Below are 23,586 nucleotides of genomic sequence, written 5' to 3' on the forward strand. Positions count from 1 at the left end.
AATCACTGGGATAAATTGGACACAGCAATCACGTGATCAGGAGGGTCAATCACAGAGCCCTCCTGCTGAGCGGTGATGCAATGTGTCCGGGGAACACAGGCACACCGGGATCACGCGGCTTCACAATCGTGATCCTTCTGAGGGACTTTCAGGAACGTCCACTCAGAAGGCAAAACGCCCAGCCGGCCGTTTATGTACAGTGGCTGGGTGGGAAGAAGTTAAATAAAAAATTAAAAATTTGAGTCTGATGATATGTACCAGGTTCAACCATATTTTGTTCCCTAACCATATACGTAGCTGGTTATTCATATTTACCACTGCATATAGATATTCCAAAATAAATTGTCTTTTTTTTAAACTTTGCTTATTAACTAAATTATACACCACAGTTTTTTGTGGTTTTATCCAATTAATCGAACCCATATTCGGCCAACTAATCTATTATGAAAAAATAATCTTTAGTTGAAGCACTATATTGGATTGTCAAAAATAGGAAAACACCTTAAAGCGGTAATAAACTCTTTAACACGGGAGTGGTCCATCGAGTCTGCCCTTTATTTGGGGGGGGGGGGGTTGTTTCGTTTACTTTTTTGTTTGAGTATAGATCTATGTTTGTCCCAAGCATGTTTGAATCCACTTACTGTTGACTGCTTTCTGACCTCCTTTTGAAAATTCTAATTACCTGATTTTTTTTCCATTTTTTGTGTCTCTGTGAGGTCGGAGAAGGTTGGAACCCCTCATGTGTGTACTTTTTCTGGGTCAGTGATCAATCAGAAAGTTTTGAAGACCTTGAATCAGAATGACAGCCTTGCATTTAGCATTTCAGTAGAACAGTTCTGCAATGGAAGCCTTCATATGCTCTCACTGTAAATGAAATATTTGAAATGCATTTGCATATAAGGCCTAGCTCAATAGGCCTCATAGGGGAAGAGTGTTCTAAAGGAAAAGTTTTTCTTGTTGCCTGCAGTTACTTATCAGGATTCTAGATTAATTTACAGCTGTTAAAAATGCAGCTGGAAAATTATTGGTTGGAATGGACAACAACACTTTTTTAAGACTGCTTTTATACAGGAGTTTCTATCTTTGAAAACACTTTCCCAACTAGATCTACACTGCATGTAATACAAACAATATTGCTTTGTCATAGTGGCATTGATAATATTGGCATTAAAGATGAGCGAATCTGCCTAGGTTTAATTTGTGGGGGGGTCTGTTGAATCCTGCTTGAAATCCATGAAACCTGCACTTACCATAGAACCCCATTGAAAACTATGAGGGCGAACTTGATACTCATTTCTGGCTATTTTTAAAGCTAAAGCAGGCCATACACAGTTTGAATCTTGGCCAGTTCAGCAGAAATTACCCGAGATTCGAACCCTGTATGAGCAGGCTGAATGTACCAATTTGACTGATCGATCAACTTGTGTACAACCAGCATGCCGGGTTTTACCTGCAGTTATCGCTAGTGGCCACTATAGCCGCTAGCAATAATCGCTGTCTTCTCCCGGCAGGGACAGCTTTCCCCGCCCTAATCCCACCCCCCACCAGGAGAAAGCAATGGCCTGGCAGAAGGGATTCCTGCATTAACACTGTCTGTGTTAATGAGAAAATGGCCAGCCTAACAGACAAGCTATTGTCAAAAAAAGTGCATGGGGAGCTGGACACTACCATGGGGGACATTTACCAAAGCAAGAAAACAATATATAAATACCATATAGCAATGAGAGGGTCATTTTATATGACTTTATGGGTGACATGGAAAAAACACCAAGTGTATGCTGTAGACATATTGTCATGGTATTTCAACCTTATGAAAAAACAATTGCAGACAGATACAATTAGGTAATATGCACTTGCCTTCTGTTATTACTGTAGTGCATGTGAACAGAGACAGGCTTTCAATGGGCAACAGGACCTCAGAAGCATTAAGATCATGTAACAACTTAAAATAGAAAAAATGACTGCGCTGGTAGACATATATTATATGTGTGCAAGCTGCTGGCAAAGACACAATAGAACTTATTGCAATAAAACAATAAACATCGCCTTGCTAAACTTTAATAAGTGTCCATAAATGAAAACAAATCATGCTGTCCTTTTTAATGAATGAGTATGAGTAAAATTAATGAATTTTAATGATAAGTATCCAACTAGAGTGAATGACATACTGTAAATGTACGTGCTGGTCACCCAAGTGCACCTCCACCACAAATCAAATGAAATTACTCCTTACCAGAGATCTAGACTCCAAATTATAAGAGTCTAGACAAACGTAGCAGTCAGCTCCCTCTGCTATGCTGAAGGTAATGGTGTAATCATGGCTGCTGATAAAGGTTACTCCATAACAGCACCAAAGGAAAAGGTAAAAGGCCCACATAGTGTAAAACTGTTGGATAGTTAAATAAAAGGTAATGATACTAAACCAGTGGTTCTCAACTCCTGTCCTCAGGGCCCACTAACAGGCCAGGTTTGCAAGATAACTGAAATACATCACAGGTGATATCATTTGCTGCTCAGTGATTGCAGTATTCTAGTCTGCATCTCCCCAAGGTAATACATTAAACCTGGCCTATTGGTGGGTCCTGAGGACTGGAGTTTAGAACCACTGTACTAAACACTTACAAGAATCCAGAAAAATCCAGCATTTGGTAATTGAAAACATTCCCAGGAATCGATCAACGTGTGCAGTTTTGGCATGCGTGGTAACCTCATGGACATGGACTCTGTCCTATGCGTTTCATCAGATGATGTCATTGGGGGCATGGAAGTTTCCCTTCATTATAAAGAACAGCACGATTTGTTTTCATTTATGGACACTTGTTCACTTATTATTAACGTTTAGCGCGGCAACGTTTATTGTTTTATTAAGATGTAACAAAGCATGAAAAAAGGCAAAAAACTGTCCCTTTCCACACTCCCAAATTCTCCTAGATACCCAGTTATTTGTTACCTATATGACATTCAGTAGGTTTACATCTACTTCAGGCCTGCCAGGACCCACAAGCCCTATACTAATATCTCCTTATATAGTTGGTTAGTAGCACTCCCTGTGCTTTATGTATTACAGCTGAAGCACTTTGTCAATATGGCTGCTATGACATTATCCTTTTATAGTGAGGGGGCTGATTTAGCCAAAAGTCCCTTTTCTAAGCCAGCTGATCTGTGCGAAGGCCAGGCAGTGCATTATGATTAATAGAATTCCTACATAAATTCACCAGGACCACAAATTTTGAACCCAAGCCCTCTTCTGTATTTGGCATTTGTTCAGTAACTTTCTTGCCTAGTTTATTTAGCTTGAAGGAAAACACCCCATTGTATAATATATGTTAGGCATTATTATTCTTCCAACCTATTTAAGATAAGTACGAGGAATGATAAGAATGTGCTCTGTAAACTGTCAGGTCAGCTCTAGCACAGGTCTGCACTAGCTAATAAGACAAGAGCAGGCTTGGCAACAGCTCTAAGCAGCAAGAAACTTTCTACAGTATTTTGCAAATGTTTATGAAATAAATATATATTTACCAGATGTTATTACAGTAATTTAATAAATACAGTATCCATTGAGTTTTGCTGTGCAGAGTGAAAGATCACTTTTATGTTGAATTATTGAATTATGCCAGAATCTCCATATCAGCAAATGTCAAATTACTCCCTCCGAAGAGATATCATATTAGATGGGAATTAGATGGGGATCCATTAGCAGTTAATTAATCATACTGCTAAACATGGAGCATCTTCTTCTACAAATAAAAAGGTTATATAAAATGTTAGTGTTGATCTTAAAGCTGTATTAAACTTTACTTTTTTAACTCCACTTTTTTTTTTTTTTTTTTTTTTTTAAGCTAAATGGCCTCCAAATTGTTTATGCCATAACGTGGTAGTATGCACTGCATATTGGCATTATGATAGACTTACCTGTCAAACGAAGACCCCCAATGCTGCGATCTCACCAATCCAGCTGTTCCCAGGTGCATCTATCTTCACCCAGTTTTCCTTCTGGGTTCTGTCTGTTCAGTTGCTTGATTGGCCAGGCCGCAATGATGTCACATCATCAAGGCACAAGGGGGTGTGGTAAATGTATGCTGAGCTGTGCATGTGCGACTCAGTGTACATGACAGCTTACAGGCAGGGGGAAGCATCTATGGCAGAAGAGAACAATATGGTCTCTTCTAAAAACTCTACCTGTCAGAGTCTTTTTAAAAATTGAGTTTAATACCACTGTAACCACTTCAGCCCCAGAGGATTTGGCAGCTCAATGACTGGAGGACTTTTTACAATTTGGCACTGCGCTGCTTTAACTGGTAATTGCGCGGTCATGCAATGTTGTACCCAAACAAAATTTGCGTCCTTTTTTTTCCCACAAATAGAGCATTCTTTTGATGGTATTTGCCTCTGCGATTTTTATTTTTTGCGATATAAACGGAAAAAGACCGAACATTTTGAAAAAAAATTATATTTTCTACTTTTTGTTATAAAACAAATCTAATAAACTCAATTTAAGGCATGCATTTAGGCCAAAATGTATTCAGCCACATGTCTTTGGTAAAAAAAAATGTCAATAAGCGTATATTTATTGGTTTGCGCAAAAGTTATAGCGTCTACAAACTAGGTTACATTTTCTGGAATTTACATTTCTTGAGGTGCTAAAATAGCAGGGCAGTACAACTCCCCCCCCCAAATGACCCAATTTTGGAAAGTAGACACCCCAAGGAAATTGCTGAGAGGCATGTTGAACCCATTGAATATTATATTTTTTTGTCACAAGTGATTGAAAAATGACAAAAAAAAAACAAATTACACAAAGTTGTCACTAAATGATATATTGCTCACACATGGCATGGTTATATGTGGAATTACACCCCAAAATACATTCTGCTGCTTCTTCCGAGTATGGGGATACCACACGTGTAAGACTTTTTGGAAGCCTAGCCATGTGCAGGACCCGAAAACAAATTACCACCTTCAGGATTTCTATTGGTGTAAATTTTGAATTTCACTCCTCACTACCGATCACAGTTTTGAAGGCCATAAAATGCCAAGATAGCACAAAACCCCCCCAAATGGCCCCATTTTGGAAAGTGGACACCCCAAGCTATTTGATGAGAAGCATGTTGAGTCCATGGAATAGTTTATATTTTGCCACAAGTTGCGGGAAAATGACAAACTTTTTTTTTTTTGCACAAAGTTGTCATTAAATGATCTATTGCTCAAACATGCCATGGGCATATGTGAAATTACACCCCAAAATACATTCTGCTGCTTCTCCTGAGTACGGGGATACCACATGTGTGAGCCTTGCAATGTATAGGACCCCGAAAACCAATAACCACCTTCAGGCTTTCTAAGGGCGTAAAATGGTGATTTCACTTTCTCACTACCTATTACAGTTTTGAAGGCCATGAAAAATTTTTCGGGGGGGGTGGGGGGCGCTTTGGCAGCGGCAATACACAGTCGCATTTAACCCTTTCTTCGACCATAAGCGGGGGTTAAAAGCGCCCCGCTAGTGGCCGAATAGCGCCGCTGAAACAATGGTAAAGCGCTGCTAAAACTAGCGGCACTTTACTGATAACGCGGCCAGATGGCAGTGTGAAATAGCTCTTGAGATAATTCAGCTTCACTCCATGCCCATATAAATATAGCCTAGAGAATGTACATCTTTCTATATTGCAGTGTATTGCAATACATCTGTTGTGGCCATATTTTGATCTTTATGAGAACAGCCTATACTGTATAGGTTGTTTTCATCAAGATCAAAATATGGCCACAACAGATGTATTGCAATACATTGCAAATAGAAAGATGTACATTCTCTAGGCTATATTTATATGGGCATCATGGACTGGTATGCCTGAGAGACTGAGTAACTTCCACACAAAGTGAAGAAGATATTATAACAAACAACACAAATATATTTTTCCAGCAATAGCTCAGCTGTCCAACTTTCCAAGCAATACATATATATATATTCTCCTCCTAACTGGCACAGTGGCACTGTGCTGTTACCTGTGGTTCTTCAGTGATGCGATAGCACTGGCAGCGTATTCTCTCTCGGTCACTGCACGCACCTGTGGGAGGAGCCGGCGCCGCGCCAACCGGATCGGCATAGCAACGCTACACAGGCAGGCTGAGGCAGCCAATCACGTTCCGGAACAGCCGAGATGTCGAGCAGAGGCTCAAGCGGCAGTCAGAGCCAATCCGATAATCAGGCCGGGGGTGAGGGAGGGAGGGACGGATGTCTGTACCAATCTGTGATAAGTCGGACAGACTGAGAGCAGCCCCAGGCCAGCAGACGTAGAAAAAAAAGTCCACGGCTGCTGCGGCGGCCATTGGGATACACGGGGCAACAGTCTTCACTCTTCAACACCTTCTTATAGAGGTCGACCGATATGGGTTTTTCTATGGCCGATGCCAATATTTAGAAATCGGGGCGGCCGATGGCCGATATATGATGCCAATTTTTGCGGCCGATATTTTGGGCCAATTTTTTTTTTTGGTAGGTGGCACTGGCAGGCACTGACAGGTGGCACTGGTTGGCACTGGCAGATGGCACTTGTTGGCACTGGCAGGTGGCACTGACAGGTGACACTGGCAAGTGGCACTGGTTGGCACTGGCAGATGGCACTGATTGACACTGGAAGGTAGCACTGACAGGTGGCACTGGCAAGTGGCAGTGATTGCCAAGTGGCACTAATTGGCACTGGCAGGTGGCACTGGATGGCACTGGCAGGTGGCACTGGTTGGCACTGGCAGATGGCACTGGATGGCACTGATTGGCACTGGCAGGTGGCACTGACAGGTGGCACTGGCAGGCACTGATTGGCACTGGCAGGTGACACTGGCAGGTGGCACTGATTGGCACTGGCAGATGGCACTGGCAGGTGGCATTGGCAGATGGCACTGATTGGCACTGGCAGGTGGCACTGGTTGGCACTGGCAGGTAGCACTGGCAGGCACTGGTTGGCATTGGCAGATGGCACTGGCAGGTGGCACTGGCAGATGGCACTGATTGGCACTGGCAGGTGGCACTGGTTGGCAGGTGGCACTGGCAGGCACTGGTTGGCATTGGCAGATGGCACTGGCAGGTGGCACTGGATGGCAATTCAGCGTGATATTGGAGGTGGGCGGGACCGGGGGTGGGCGCGACCCAGCACCTACACCTTCTTATAGAGGTCAACCGATATGGGTTTTTCTATGGCCGATGCCGATATTTACAATTTGGGGCGGCCAATGGCCGATATATGATGCCGATTTTGCGGCTGATATCTTAGGCCGATTTTTTTTGGCAGGTGGCACTGGCAGGCACTGACAGGTGGCACTGGTTGGCACTGGCAGATGGCACTGGTTGGCACTGGCAGGTAGCACTGACAGGTGGCACTGTCAAGTGGCACTGATTGCCAGGTGGCACTAATTGGCACTTGCAGGTGGCACTGGTTGGCACTGGCAGGTGGCATTGGTTGGCACTGGCAGATGGCACTGATTGGCACTGGCACTGGCAGGTGGCACTGACAGGTGACACTGGCAGGCACTGATTGGCACTGGCAGGTGGCACTGATTGGCACTGGCAGGTGGCACTGGTTGGCACTGGCAGGTGGCACTGGCAGGCACATGTTGGCATTGGCCGATGGCACTGGCAGGTAGCACTGGCAGGTGGCACTGGCAAATGGCACTGATTGGCACTGGCAGGTGGCACTGGTTGGCAGGTGGCACTGGCAGGCACTGGTTGGCATTGGCAGATGGCACTAGCAGGTGGCACTGGATAGCAATGGCAGGTTTCACAGCCGATAGTGTAACTGGGTGAAACTGTATGGAGAGAGAGAGGGGAGCTGACAAATTCAGCGTGATGTCGGAGATGGGCGGGACCGGTGGTGGGCGGGACCCAGCAGCTATCCAGCCAATGATTTGGCTGTTTAAGAAAGGGGCGGGCCACATACACGTAGCGGCCCGCCCAGATCCCATCTCATTGGCTGGTGTTGGATAGCTGGGTCCCGCCCACCCTGGGTCCCACCCACCCCGACATCCAACCTCAATTTTGACAGCTCCTCTCTCTCTCCATACAGTTTCACACACCGCGGCGCTGCTCTGCCAACAGAGTGTGGAGACCTCTACCTTCGAACGATTCTAGGGGGAGGGCAATTTCCCCCCATTGCTCTATGCTGCGGACGCCCATGGACACCACATGTGTGGAACTTTTTGGGATCCTAGCCACGTACAGGACCCCGAAAACCAATCACCACCTTCAGGCTTTCTAAGGGCGTACATTGTTTATTTTATTCCTCTCTGCCTATCACAGTTTCAGATGCCATGAAATGCCCAATTAGCACAACCCCCCCCCCCCCAAATGACCCCATTTTGGAAAGTAGACACCCCAAGCTATCTGCTGAGAGGCATGCTGAGTATTTTGCAAATCTCACTTTTTGTCACAAAGTTTTGAAAATTGAAAAAAGAAAAAAAAAATTTTTTCTTTTCTTTCTTCATTTTCAAAAATAAATGAGATATGCAAAATACTCACCATGCCTCATAGCAAATACCTTGGGGTATCTATTTTCCAAAATGTGGTCATTTGGGGGGGTTTTGTGCTATCTGTACATTTCAGGGCCTCCGTAACTGTGATAGGTAGTGAGGAGTAAAATCACAATTTTTTGCCTTTAGAAAGTCTGAAGGCGGTGCTTGGATTTGGGGTCCTGTACGTGGGTAGGCTCCAAAAAAGTCTCACACATGAGGTATCCCTGTACACAGGAGAAGCAGCAGAATGTATTTTTTGGTGTAATTCCACATATAACCATGCCATGTTTGAACAATATATAATTTAGTGACAACTTTGTGTAAAAAAAAAAAAATTAATTTTCCCGAAACTTGTGGCAAAATATAAAATATTCCATGGACACAATCATGCCTCTCAGTAAAAAGCTTGAAGTGTCTTTTTTCCAAAATGGGGTAATTTGGGGGGTTTTGTGCTATCTTGACATTTCAGGGCCTCCAAAACTGTGATAGGTAGTGAGGAAGTGAAATCACCATTTTACGCCCTTAGAAAGCTTGAAGGGGGTGATTGGTTTTCGGGGTCCTGTACACGGCTAGGCTCCAAAAAAATCTCACACATGTGGTATCCCCGTACTCAGGAGAAGCAGCAGAATGTATTTTAAGGTGTAATTTCACATATGCCCATGGCATGTTTGAACAATAGATCATTTAGTGACAACTTTGTGCAAGAAAAAAAAAATCATTTTCCCGCAACTTGTGGCAAAATATAAAATATTCCATGGACTCAACATGCCTCTCATCAAATAGCTTGGGGTGTCTACTTTCCAAAATGGGGTCATTTGGGGGGGTTTGTGCTATCTTGGCATTTTATGGCCTTCAAAACTGTGATAGGTAGTGAGGAGTAAAATAAAAAATTTACACCCTTCGAAATCCTGAAGGCGGTGATTGGTTTTCGGGGTCCTGTACATGGCTAGGCTCCCAAAAAGTCTCACACATGAGGTATCCCTGTACTCAGGAGAAGCAGCAGAATGCATTTTTGGGTGTAATTCCACATATAACCATGCCATGTTTGAACAATATATCATTTAGTAACAACTTTGTGCAAAAAAAAAAATAAATGTAATTTTCCCGAAACTTGTGACAAAATATAAAATAATCCATGGACTCAACATGCCTATCAGCAAGTAGCTTGAGGTGTCTACTTTCCAAAAAGGGGTCATTTGGGGGGGTTTGAACTGTCCTGGCATTTTATGCACAACATTTAGAAGCCTATGTCACACATCACCCACTCTTCTAACCACACAAAGCCCTTTCCAAAGACACTTTTTGTTTACATGAAAAAATTTTTTTTTTTTGCAATATTTTCCCAAATGTCTGAATACTTAGGACCATGTGATATTTCAGTTTTTCTTTTTTAATAAATCTGCAAAAATGTCAAAAATTCTGTGTTTTTCTGTCAATATGGGGTGCTGTGTGTACATTAATGAAGAAAACAAATGAACTTAAATGATTTTAGCAAATGGCTACAATATAACAAAGAGTGAAAAATTTAAGGGGGTCCAAATACTTTCCGTCCCCACTGTATTTTGCTTTTTTATTATATTTTTAAACTGTTACTTTCATTTTTTATTATCATTTTTATTGTTATCTCAGGGAATGTAAATATCCCCTATGATAGCAATAGGTAGGGACAGGTACTCTTTTTTTTTAAAAATGGGGTCTATTAGACCCTAGATCTCATAAAATAAATAGATCTCATAAAATGCTCGTAGCTTCCGGTTTTTTAGGCCATAGAGATGATTGGAGCCATTCTGGTCTCTGATCAGCTCAATGGTCAGCTGGCTGAAGCACCGGCTGCATTCTCGGGTTCCCTGTTGGGACAGGAGAGCCAGAGAAAACCATGGAAGACGGTGGGGGGGGGGACACTTTCCCTCCCACTGCTTATAAAAGTAGTCTAGAGGCTAATTAGCCACTAGTATTGCTTTTATATGAAAGCCGACCGCTGGCTGAAAATAATGATACCAAGATGATACCTAAACCTGCAGGCATCATTCTGGTATAACCACTCAAAGTCCAGCAACATACCAGTACGTTGCTGGTCCTTGTTGGGCATGCATTGTAATGTTCTTTTTTTCATGCAGCCTGTGGGCTGAACGAAAAAAATAGATTGATCGGTGCTGGAGTCACGGCTTTATGTATCGTGGGAGCAAACGCTGATGTTGTCAGGATGAATAAACCTGTGCTGCAGTGGAATGGCGTACCTGCTAAGCAAATGATGGTTAACAATAAAATAAAGTAACATTACAGTATAACAATAAGACTTACCATATCTGCAAAGCAAATACAATAAAACATAGTAAAAATAAAACCTTGCAATCTGTGCGTAAAAAAATATATGCCGAACCATGGGGGCAATCCGCCACTAATGTTAGGAGCAAATCTCTCCTCCACCCCTGCCCCCATGCTTCGTCATATATGCTCTTTTTTTTTTAACTGTGGTGGTGAAATCACCTCCGACAGTGATGGAGTCACGGCTTTATGTATCGTGGGAGTAAACGCTGTTGCTGTCAAATAAATAAACCCATACTGCAGCTGAATGGCGTACCTGCTAAGCAAATGATGGTTAACAATAAAACAAAACATTACAGTATAACATACCATACCTGCAAAGCAAATACAATAAAACATAGTAAAAATAAAACAGAGAGAGAACGCTAGATATAGAACAATAGTGAGCAAACAGTAGAGCGGACAGTAGAGAGCGAACATAAGAGAGAGAACAATAGAGAGAGAGAAGAAAAATACAACCACAACTATTTTTGGATTTTTTTATATTATACTTTTTTTTTTGTGTGTTTTTTTTTTTTCACTTTTTTCACTTTTATAAAAACTGTAAAAAAACTGTAAACTGAACGTTGCAGATTAGGGTCTCTCAAAATGTGATGGCCTTTCGAGACCCCGAGACCCTGTGTTTGTGTGCCTAGGACTGTGTGGTACTGTACCCTACACTAAAATTCCACTAATGTGTGGTAGCGTTTGAAAAAATTCACCAATGCAGAGACCAGGTTGGTCAGGACAGGAGGGACAATAAAAGCGGGTGTCACACCTAAATCCGCTCTTGCTGCAGACACAACATCTTTTTTGGGGGTTTCTTTGGGTAGGGGTACCAGGGAGGACAAAAGGAAAATGCCTCTCATGCAGCTGGCTCACTGCATTTGGATTGGGAAGTTGGGCAAGAGCCCAAACAGAAACAGAAACAGAAGGGTTCTGACGATCTCTTCCTGGAATTTAAGGAAGGATCCAGTTCGTCCTGAAGCTTTGTATAGCACAAAGGCGTTCAGCAAAGCCAATTGAAATAAATAGACACTTTTTTGTACCAGCGTCTGGCCTTACGGGCAATTAGGTACGGAGCCAACAACTGGTCGTTGAGGCACACCCCTCCCATATTAAGGTTATATTCGTGGACACAGAGGGGTTTCTCCACAACACCAGTTGCCGTAGGAATTTGGACTGCCATGTCTGCATGAAGCGAGGACAGAACAAAAACATTCCATGAATCCCTCCATTTCACTGCTAACAAATTACAGTAAAACCTTGGTTTGAGAGTAACTTGGTTTAAGAGCGTTTTGAAAGACAAGCAAAATTTTTTAAAACAATTTTGACTTGATATACAAGCGATGTCTTGATATACAAGTAGCGTCATGTCACAACTGAGTATAAAAGAGAAGAGAGGCGCCTCTAAGTGTAGCAATATGGTTACATTTAATGAAGGTACAACATTTAGCAACTCATATGGCTGATGATTAAAACAGGCACATCTAAGTATGCAGGCATCCGAGGTAAAGCTGTCCACATAGACCATCCCCCACACCGCCATCAATGTCGTCCCTTCCACGCTGCGCTCCACGAGCGGTTCAAGACATGCTTTCAGATTGCTCTACTGCAGGGTAGTCTTCCCGGTCACAATTGCAGACTGACAGCGGTGAGAGTTGGCAGTGTGGAGGATGGTCTATGTGGACAGCTTTACCCCGGATGCCTGCATACTTACATGTGCCTCTTTTAATCATCAACCATGTGAGTTGCTAAAAATTGTACTTTTGTTAAATGTAACCATATTGCTACACTTAGAGGCGCCTCTCTTCTCTTTTATACTCTGTAGCTGCTGCTGGATTTTGCTTCTAATCCCCTTGAGGAGGCTTCCATTTGTGGATGGACATTTTATAGTTACACAACCTATCACATTGCTATAATCTTTTTATATGGACTATAAACTGAAGGACTTATGAATAAATGGCTGTGGAACAAATCATTTGCGATTCCATTATTTCTTATGGGGAAATTCACTTTGATATACAAGTGCTTTGGACTACAGGCATGTTTTTGGAACGAATTATGCTCGCAATGCAAGGTTTTACTGTATTACACCTCAAGCAGGCTCTCTCCCCCCCGTCTAAGTTGTGATTCTACAAGCCGGGGGGGAAGCCCCGGCGATTTGATCGCACAGTGCCACATGTGCCAATTCCATAATCAAAAATGTGACTAAAAAGTGGCACGCTCGTGTAATAATTGTCCACGTACAAGTGGTACCCCTTTCCGTATAAGGGTGACACCAAGTCCCACACTATCTTACCAGCGCTCCCTATGTAGTCTGGGCAGTTCTCCAGCTCTACGTGACTATCTCTTCCCTCGTAAACCATAAAACTACATGTATAGCCTGTGGCCCTGTTACAAAGCTTATACATCTTGACCCCATATCTGGCACGCTTGCTGGGAAGATATTGTTTGATAGACAAGCAGCCAGAAAACTTAATCAGGGACTCATCAACTCAGACAACTTGACCGGGAGTAAACAAGGTTGCAAAACGTTGGTTCAAGTGGTTTACGAGGGGCCGAATTTTGTAGAGTCGATCAAATCCAGGGTCACCCTGAGGACGACAGAGTTCATTGTCATTGAAGTTCATGAACCACAAGATCTGCTCGTATCGTGTCCTTGCCATGGAGGCAGAGAACAAGGGCATATGGTGAATTGGGTCAGTGGACTCAATCTTTTTAGTTATGCCCATGTTGAGGGATAGGCCCAGAAAGGTCTTAAATTCGGAAACCGTAATTGGTTTGCAATCTCTTGCAAGGGTCAGCTGGGAATTAGCGGCGATGAATTGACCAGCATACAAATTGCTTTGGTCCACAATAGATCTATAGAGATCTTCGGTGAAAAACAGCGAATAAAAATCAGGTGACGTAAAATCAACTGTTTCCACCTAAATTCCGGGTTGGCCAGTGAATGGGGGAAGTACGGGTGCTACAGAAGTGGTGGGTTCCCAATTAGGATTGGCGATTGCAGCAGAAAGGGCACTATGGGCACGACGGGCCTGTGTTCGTCTTCTTGGTGGCAGCGGGACACTACTTGTGCTAGCCACCTCGCCAGCTTGAACTGCACTTATGGGACTCGCCACATGATCAAGTGTTACTGCAGTGCTGGATGTACGACCAGGATGTACTAGGCCACTGGTGCTTGCCAGTTCACCAGAGGGAATAGCGCCGATAGTACTGGCTCTCTGCTCCATACGAGGGACCTGAGGTTCTTGCACCTCAACGACAGCAGAAGAAGATCAGGGTCTGGTATGCCTGACCTTGGCAGGGACCACAACTCCGTTGTCAGAGCTATCTGTCAGGGTGCCACTGTTGTCTACAGGTTTGTATTCTGAGCCTGAATCTGACAGATGAGTGACTTCCTCTTCACTATCTGTCATGCTCAGAAACGTGTAGGCCTCTTCACTAGTGTACCTTCGATTTGACATTTTGGTCTCTAAATTTACTGGTACACTAGTGAGACTCACAGGTAAAAAAAAGCACCTGACTGTCAGCGACTGCTTCAAACGCTGCAAAAAAAAGCATTCACAGGGATCAGGCCTGACTCTGTGAACGCTGCAGTTATGTGTATTGTGTTTTGTAAGTGACAGTGATCGATTGATACTGCACTTGGGTGGGCTGGGCTGGGCAGAGGGGCTAAAAGCAGGTGCTAGCAGGTATCTGGGCTGATCCTTCTAACACTGCATTTTTGGGAACCCTAAACTGCTGGGGATGCTAGTATAGATCTGATCGGATCAGATATCGATCCGTTCAGACACTATACTACTATGGGAGGCGTATGGGCGTGCGTGGGTGTTAGCGGGATTGGCACTAATCCGACACTGCCTGGGGCGACGCAGACCCTATCTGACGCTAAAGCCTAACTTTGATCACCCGCCGGCTGATCAGGGGGTTAAACCTTTATTGGGTAAAATACGGCGGGTGCCCTGACGCTATAAAAAATAAACTAGCTAAACTGCGTTACCCGTGACACTTATACTGTGATCACAGGTGACAGGGGGTAATCAAGGGGTTAAACCTTTATTGGGGGGGTTAGGGGGGGTCCTTAGACCTATCTGGGCCTAATGCCATGTACAAACGGTCGGAATTTCGGCCCGCAGAAGACCAAAGAGATTTTTTCGTCGGAAGATGCTACCGTGTGTATGCCCCATTGGTCTTTTGCTGGCGGAATTCCAGTCAGCAAAAGATTGAAAAAGTTCCTATCCGAAAATGCGATCGTCTGTGGCAATTCCGACGCACAAAATCCTTATGCATGCTCGGAAACAATTAGACGCATGCTCGGAAGCATTGAACGGAATTTTCTCGGCTAGTCGTAGTGTACGTCGCCGCGCTCTTGACGGTCGTAATTTCAGCAAACTTTTGCATGACCGTGTGTATGCAAGGCAAACTTGAGCGGAATCCCGTCGGAAAAGCCGTTATGTCTTTTTCCGACGAGAAAAACGATCGTGTGTACACGGCATAAGACTAATTACTCTAATGCCCCGTACAAACGGTCGGATATTCCGACGGAAAATGTGTGATAGGACCTTGTTGTCGGAAATTCCGACCGTGTGTAGGCTCCATCACACATTTTCCATCGGATTTTCCGACACACAAAGTTTGAGAGCAGGATATAAAATTTTCCGACAACAAAATCCGATCGTGTGTACACAAATCCGACGGACAAAGTGCCACGCATGCTCAGAATAAATAAAGAGATGAAAGCTATTGGCCACTGCCCCGTTTATAGTCCCGACGTACGCGTTTTACGTCACCGCGTTTAGAACGATTGGATTTTCCGACAACTTTGTGTGACCGTGTGTATGCAAGACAAGTTTGAGCCAACATCCGTCGGAAAAAATCCTAGGATTTTGTTGTCGGAATGTCCAAACAAAGTCCGACCGTGTGTACGGGCATAACACTGATTTTGTCACTAATGACACCAGTACAGCGATCAAAAAAAAATCTGATTGCTGTACTGGGTGACACAGTGACAGGTGGTGAAGGGGCAAGCCCCCAGCCGGCCGCGTGTGGAATATATAGTTACGTGATTTTGCGCAGCCAGGCCAACCTGCCGCAGTAAAACTGCGGCGGCTGGTCCGGAACTGGTTAAAGTGATCCTGTGTCACTCTAAAGTGCTAAAAGCAGCAATAATGATACTAATGTAGTAGTATCTGTATGTGTACTTGCATAATTTGTAAGTACAAAAGTACTTTGGGCTCCAAAGGCTGCAGGTGATCTGATAAGCAAATAGTAACTTTAGGAAAGTAGGTTGTGCTTGGTCCATCATTTGCCCCATGCATAGGGAAGAAACTAGCAAGTGATGGGGATCTGGTTGGTTTCAGTTTCTGAAGTGCTAGCAGCCTATCAGACATACTGGCTCACTGGCTTCAGTTTGACCAGTAAAAATGCAGATCAGTGATGCTAACTTTAAGGCCTCATGCACACTGGGCATTTGACCAGCTCTTGTAAAAGCCTTTTCTCCTGGTAGGTGAAAAGCAGCGTAAAAAATGGGCCTAAAGTCACGTTTTGCAAACACGCTTAGGCGCATTAAGCGTTTTTGAGTGTTCATTCATCCAATGTTAGTAAAGGTGTTCATTCAGTCTATTGGCCAAAATATTCATTTATTCTGGCCATTGAAATTAATGAATGTGTTATATGCGCCTAGCATTTAGGGACACCAAGCAATTTTTCTGCTGGAACACTTCTCCCCTGAACGCACAAGGTATGTTTTTGTGATAAACTCTCCTACCTCTTAAAGCGTTTGTTACCCTAAAAAAAGAAATAAATGGATCCTGTTCCGTTAAAGCATGAATAAAAGCACAATGCTTGTGCTGTGTAATTTGGCCCCCCTGTATCACCTGAAATACCTGATTGATCTTGCCTGGTTCTGCCCTCCCCTATGCAGACTGACCACGGTGGCTGCTGAGCCCTGACACTGTTGTCAGTTAACGTGCCTCCGTCATCCGCTGTCTCTCCTCTGTCCTTGCCCCCCCCCACCTGTCAGCACATGTCAGTGCCCACCCTTCCCCTCCTGCTGCTAAAAGAACTTTGAACACCGGGAGAAGAGGTCAGAGGAAGCGGAGAAGAACCAACCGGAAGCCGGGAGAAGAGGAACCGGAGGGACCCCCGTTTATCATGGCTGCTGAGCCCTGACACTGTAGTCAATTAACGTGCCTCCGTCATCCGCTGTCTCTCCTCTGTCCTTGCCCCCCCGCCTGTCAGCACATGTCAGTGCCCACCCTTCCCCTCCTGCTGCTAAAAAAACATTGTCATTTTCAGGCAATTCCCTGTGTTTGAAAATACTATGTGCTCAGTGTGTGTGCTTTATTAAAAAAATGCCATTCTATACCTTATTTATTACGTGACCGCCCACTGTTCCCTTTCCTGATCTGACAGCTACAGCAGGCAGGGCTGAGAATCCCCCACTGACATCAGCCGGGAGAATGAGAGAAGAACGGCAGGCGGTCACGTGAGCGGCGCTCTGAGATAAGGTATAGACCAGCATTTTTTTAATAAAGCACACACACTGGGCACATAGCATTTTCAAACACAGGGAATTGCCTAAAAATGACAAAGTAGGCTCACAACCACTTTAACAACTGTAAATGCCTATGAGTGCATGGACAAAAAGGATAACACGGATGAGAGTTTAGAGGCAGAAAAAATGCCCTTAAAACCCAAATTTTTGATGTCCAGTGTGCATGAGGCCTAATAGTTGCATACTTCTTTCATGTCGGTAAGTTAGTAAAGCATTAATGCACAGTACAATCCATACACAATTACACTTTTTAAATCATAAGAAATGATCCAGTGTACAATGTGCTCCTTCAATCTAAAGATATCTGTGCAATCGGTGACAATACCCTCCCCATCAGAAACACACTCACCTTTTCGCCTGAACCTTCACTAATATATAGTATACCAGTTAGGTCAGAAGCACTTATGTCTCCACCAATGGAGGACCATGTGACATCCAGGCTCATATAGAGACATTCTCTCCCTGTATATTCAATGCAAAGGAAGAAGCATAAATCGCAAATAGTGTAAAAACATTTCTGGGGTACCATGTACCCCATACTCATTCACCTAGGGTGGGGGGTCGGGATCTGGGGGCCCTCTTATTATAGGGGGCTCTCGGATTCCGATAAGCCCCCCCGCCCGCAGACCCCGACAACCAACGGCCAGGGTTGTCGGGAAGAGGCCCTTGTCCTCATCAACATGGGGACAAGGTGCTTTGGGGGTGGGGGGGCCCCCCTCCCCAAAGCACCCACCCTCCCATGTTGAGGGCATGCGGCCTGGTACGGTTCAAGAGAGGGGGGGCGCTCGCTCGTCCCCACCCCCTTTCCTGACCGGCCGGGCTGCGTGATCGGATCGGGGTCTGGTATGGATTTGGGGGGGGGGCCCACGCTGTTTTTTTTGGCATAGGGGGTTCCCCTTAAAATCCATGCCAGACCTAAGGTCCTGGGATGCCCCACGCTCGCCGCAATAGGAAAATTTGTTTTTCCTATTGCAGCGAGCGCGAGATGCAGTACCCTGCCCTTGCCCCATATCTGGTTCGTCGGACCAGCATACAGACGCATACAGATGACCGGGCTTTCCGTCAGGAACTGAATCCGGCGGACTAAGATTTGAAGCATGCTTCAAATCTAGGTATGGCGGACTTTTGGGAAAAAAAGTCCGCCGGAGCCTACACATGGTCGGATTGTGCGGCGGACTCTGGTCCGCCGGACCAAGTATGCCGGAAAGTCCGCTCGTGTGTACGCGGCATTAAAGCGGAGCTCCACCCAAAAGTGGAAGCTCTGCTTATCTGCCTCCTCCCCCCTCCGGTGCCACATTTGGCACTTTTTGGGGGGAGGGAGGACCGGGTTATTACAGTGGCAAGATCACCCGGAAGTTCGCCCCCCCTTCTTCTTCCCCCGCCGCCGGGCCATTCAAAAAGTGCAGCGCACTTTGCGCATGCGCAGTAGGGATCTGGCTATGAAGCCGGCAAGGTTTCACTGCTGGTTTCCCAGCAATAGTGGTGGCAGCAGCGACGGAAAAAATTGGCTGGGGTGCTGACATTGAGGGATCCCTGGACATCTAAGTGTTCTAATATTAAAAATCAGCAACTACATTATTTGTAGCTGCTGACTTTTAATTTTTTTCTGAAGGAGCCTGGATCTTCTCCTCCTTAAGAAAGAAGATGGATGTATGGAAAAAGGGGAAAAAAAGATGTGTGGATTGCCATTGCAAAATGTGGGTGTGGCTACATTGTACTAAATATTGGGTGTGGCAAAAAGGGGCATGGTTAAATAGAATCTTTGTATAGTTATAGTATACACCTGCCTTTCTCAACCTTTTTACCCCTGAGGATCCTTTGAAATAATTTCCAGGCTCTCAGAGAAGCCCTGAGAAAAAAGATTATACCTACAGCTCATGATACATTAGTATGGTCATTCATTTGTAAAACATTTTAAATAAAAAAAAAATTATTAATTTGGCACACCTAGCATATTTGATGCCCAGGACAGATAATTTTGTTACCAACTTTCTTTCAGTAATATTTTTGAAATTAAAAAATGCTGAAAATAACGGTAGTCATTGTAGAAATGAGCCCTTACATTTGTGGCTAGTGGAAAATTGCCCCCTTTCACTAGAGGTCAGTGTAGGTAGGAAACCAACCCACCATTGCTCATTGCTCATAGTGGCAACCTCAGAAGGATGCAAACACAGCAGAGTGCTCAGACTAGGTGTAGTGGATGTCACACAACTTTATTGAAAACTATTACATATAGCAACTCACATGAGAATGAATATAAAATTCTTATTATCACAGTCAGGGAGAGGTCTCATCCAGATAGGGCATCAATGGGCTGGCAGAGTAGAAACACTGTCAGGAGATACACCTGTAGTGACTGAGAAGACAGGAAGAGGGTGCCAATCTAAGTGCAATAGGCATGGGAAGTGAAGTAACATAAGACAATTGGCAACTCACTCCGCTGATGTAGGGATCACTTGTATAATGTCTTGTAAAGGACTTGTCTCATGTAGGTCTGCCGCTGCTTTTTTTTCTGGATCCGAGGGGTTAACACCGCTGCTGTTTAGTTGTAATGTGGTATCTCAGGAGACCAGCCAGCCATGGGAAGGAACCAGGAAGCAGCACACTAGGTTGGTGGAATGCACTTGAAATCGGAAGTGGCTAAACCAGAAGTGACGTCATGGGACACTGGTTGGCGTGGCTACATGTTTCGAGGCCTCTCCACCTCTTTCTCCAGCCAGCTCACTATGCAATGAATTACAATGCTGTGTAATAGGAGGACAAACCTAAACAATCTATTCAAATGGTTTCAAATCAGGCAGACCCTTGCACTACATAGTTGATGGTAAATCCTAAAGAGATTATACAATAAGATTGTAAAGTGCATGGTCACCTTAAGTTCCGTTCACAATGATTTGTAAAGGTAAGAATAAATAGATGTTTGCATGCATTCATAAGATCTAAATAAAAGGACAACATAGTTGAATTACTAAAAATGTATTGGGTGTTATCTTATCAAGGTAAATATTCACTTTGCAAAGTAAAGTTTACTTAGTTTATTAAATAAGGAAAAGCCGTGTTTATCGTGTGCAAAGAAAATAAAAAAAATCATAAAATAACCGCATGAGAAAAGTGAACACAGCCTTACCTTATTCACTAAGCACTAGTTAACATTCACTTTGCAATGTAAAAATCCACTTGACAAAGTAAACAGGATTTATTACTTTAGTAAATCAACCCATAATGTTCCAGCTCCTTCAGAACGCATATTTCAGAAGGGAAATACCAAGGAACATGGGCACTTGGCTTAAGTATGTTGTATATGTGTTCATGAGGGAAGGCATGAATCTTCATAGAAACATACAAGATAGTAGAACTTTGTTTCAGATGGAATGTGGCAAAATGGAGATCTCTATACTAAGGTGGGGGGCGATTTGAGGGGATTTTTGGTTTAACTACCTCAATACTGGACCAATTCTGGCACTTATCATATACATGTAAAATTCTACTTTTTTTACTAGAAAATTACTTAGAACCCCAAAACATTATATATATATATTTAAACAAAGACCCTGAAGAATAAAATGGCGGTCATTGCAATATTTTATGTCATATGGTATTTGTGCATCGGCCTTTCAAACCCAATTTTTTTTAGAAAAAATACACTTAAATCAGTTAAAAAAGACCATTTTTTTTTGTATAATGTAAAAAATTATGTTATGCTGAGTATATAGATACCTAACATGTCATGCTTCAAAATTGTGCACACTCATGGAATGACAACAAACGATGGTAATATCAATTATCCATAGGTGACGCTTTAAAAGCCTTTGCAGGTTACCAGTTTAGATTTACAGAGTTCTGGTGCTAGAATTATTGCTCTTTCTGACGATCGCGGTGATACCTCACATGTGGTGCGATCACTGTTTACATATGCATGCAGGACCAACGTGTGCGTTCGCCTCTGCATGTAAGCATGGGGAGACGGGGGCGCTTTAAAAAAAAATTTTATTAATATTTATTTTATTTTATTTATCTTTACAGTGTTTTTGAAAAAAAAAAACATTTTTTTTTATCACTTTTACTGCTATCAATAGGAATGTATGTAAACATTCCTTTTGATGGCAATAGCAATGACAGGTACTCTTTATGGAGAGATGGGGGGTTTATTAGACCCCCATCTCTCCTTTGGGCTCCAGTGCAGCCGATCAGGCATAGATCGGACTGATCAGCTGCTTCACTGGCTGCATAGCAACAAACAAACGAAGAGCCGGAACCAGAAGTGACGACATAGTCGATGCTCGCCGGTTCTGACATTACACAGTGGGAGGAACAGCTTCAGTTCCTCTCACTGTGAGGCCAGACATGGATATCGCCGGTCGCATCACTCCCGGGCTTCCTGATCACTCGGAAGAGCCTGGTTATGGTGGCAGGAGGGGGGTGGGACCCCCTTCCGCCACATGTAAAAGTATTCCAGCGACTACCCAGTTGCTCAGAAATACTTTTACATGAAAGAGAATCGCCGGCTGAAAAAATTGAAACCAAGATCATGGTTGTAGCCACAACCATTACCCCAGTACAACCACCTCCCTACTAGGACGTATATATACAGTGGCTGGTAGGGAGGTGGTTAAAGTAGCCAGTGAGATATGTAGTCCTGAACCTTGAAATCTGTATGCAGAGCACTCCTGAACCCTTCACTCTATAAGTAGAACATTCCTGAACCCTGCACTCTGTACATAGTTACATAGTAAGTCAGGTTGAAAAAAGACACAAGTCCATCTACTTCAACCATAAAAATAAATAAATAAGTAAATAAAAAATAATATCAAACAGTCCCATATACCCAATCCTATACCCACAGTTGATCCAGAGGAAGGCGAAAAACCCCAGCAAAGCATGATCCAATTTGCTACAGCAGGGGAAAAAATTCCTTCCTGACCCCCAAGAGGCAATTGGATATTCCCTGGATCAACTTTACCTATAAATGTTAGTATCCAGTTATATTGTGTGCATTTAGGAAAGAATCCAGGCCTTTCTTATAGCAATCTACTGAGCTGGCCAGAACCACCTCTGGAGAGAGTCTATTTCACATTTTCCCAGCTCTTACTGTGAAGAAACCTTTCCTTATTTGGAGATGAAATCACTTTTCTTCTAGGCGTAAAGAGTGCCCCCTTGTCCTCTGTGTTGACTGTAAAGTGAATAACGCAACACCAAGTTCACTATATGGACCCCTGTATATTTGTACATGTTGATCATATCCCCCCTTAATCTCCTCTTCTCAAGAGAGAATAAATTCAGTTCCTCTAATCTTTCCTCATAGCTGAGCTCCTCCCTGCCTCTTATCAGTTTGGTTGCCCTTCTCTGCACTTTCTCCAGTTCCCCGATATCCTTTTTGAGAACTGGTGCCCAAAACTGAACTGCATATTCCAGATGAGGTCTTACTAATGATTTGTACAGGGGCAAAATGATATCTCTCTCTCTCTAAGCTATACCTCTCTTAATGCAAGAAAGGACTTTGCTCGCTTTGGAAACCGCAGCTTGACATTGCATGTTATTATTGCGCTTATGATCTACCAAAACTCCCAGATCCTTCTCCACTATGGATCACCCCAGTTGTACTCCCCCTAGTATGTATGATGCATGCATATTCTTAGCCCTCAAGTGCATAACTTTATATTTATCAACATTAAACCTCATCTGCCACTTAGTTGCCCAATTAGACAGTGCATTGAGGTTGGCTTGTAAATTGGAGACATCCTGTAAGGACGTTTTCCACTGCATAGTTTGGTGTCATCTGCAAAGACTGAAATGGTACTTTTAATTCCAGACCCAATATCATTTATAAAGATATTAAAGAGTAAGGGTCCCAACACTGAACCTTGGGGTACACCACTGATAACCTTAGACCATTCAGAGTAAGAATCATTAACCATTACTCTCTGAATTCTGTCTTTTAGCCAGTTTTCTATCCATTTACAAACTGATCTTTCCAAGCCTGTTGACTTTACCTTACACATTAGCCGTCTTTGGGGAGCTGTGTCGAACAATTTTGCAAAATCCAAGTATACTGCGTTCACAGCCACCCCTCTGTCCAAGGTTTTACTTACCTCTTCATAAAAAGAAATCAGATTTGTTTGACAACTTCTGTCTTTCATGAATCCATGCTGTCTGTTGCTTAAAATAGTTTTTTCCAGCAAGTACTCGTCTATGTGGTCTTTTATTAAACTCTCCAGTAT

Source organism: Aquarana catesbeiana, linkage group LG01, assembly GCF_042186555.1.
Source record: "Aquarana catesbeiana isolate 2022-GZ linkage group LG01, ASM4218655v1, whole genome shotgun sequence".
NCBI lineage: Eukaryota > Metazoa > Chordata > Amphibia > Anura > Ranidae > Aquarana > Aquarana catesbeiana.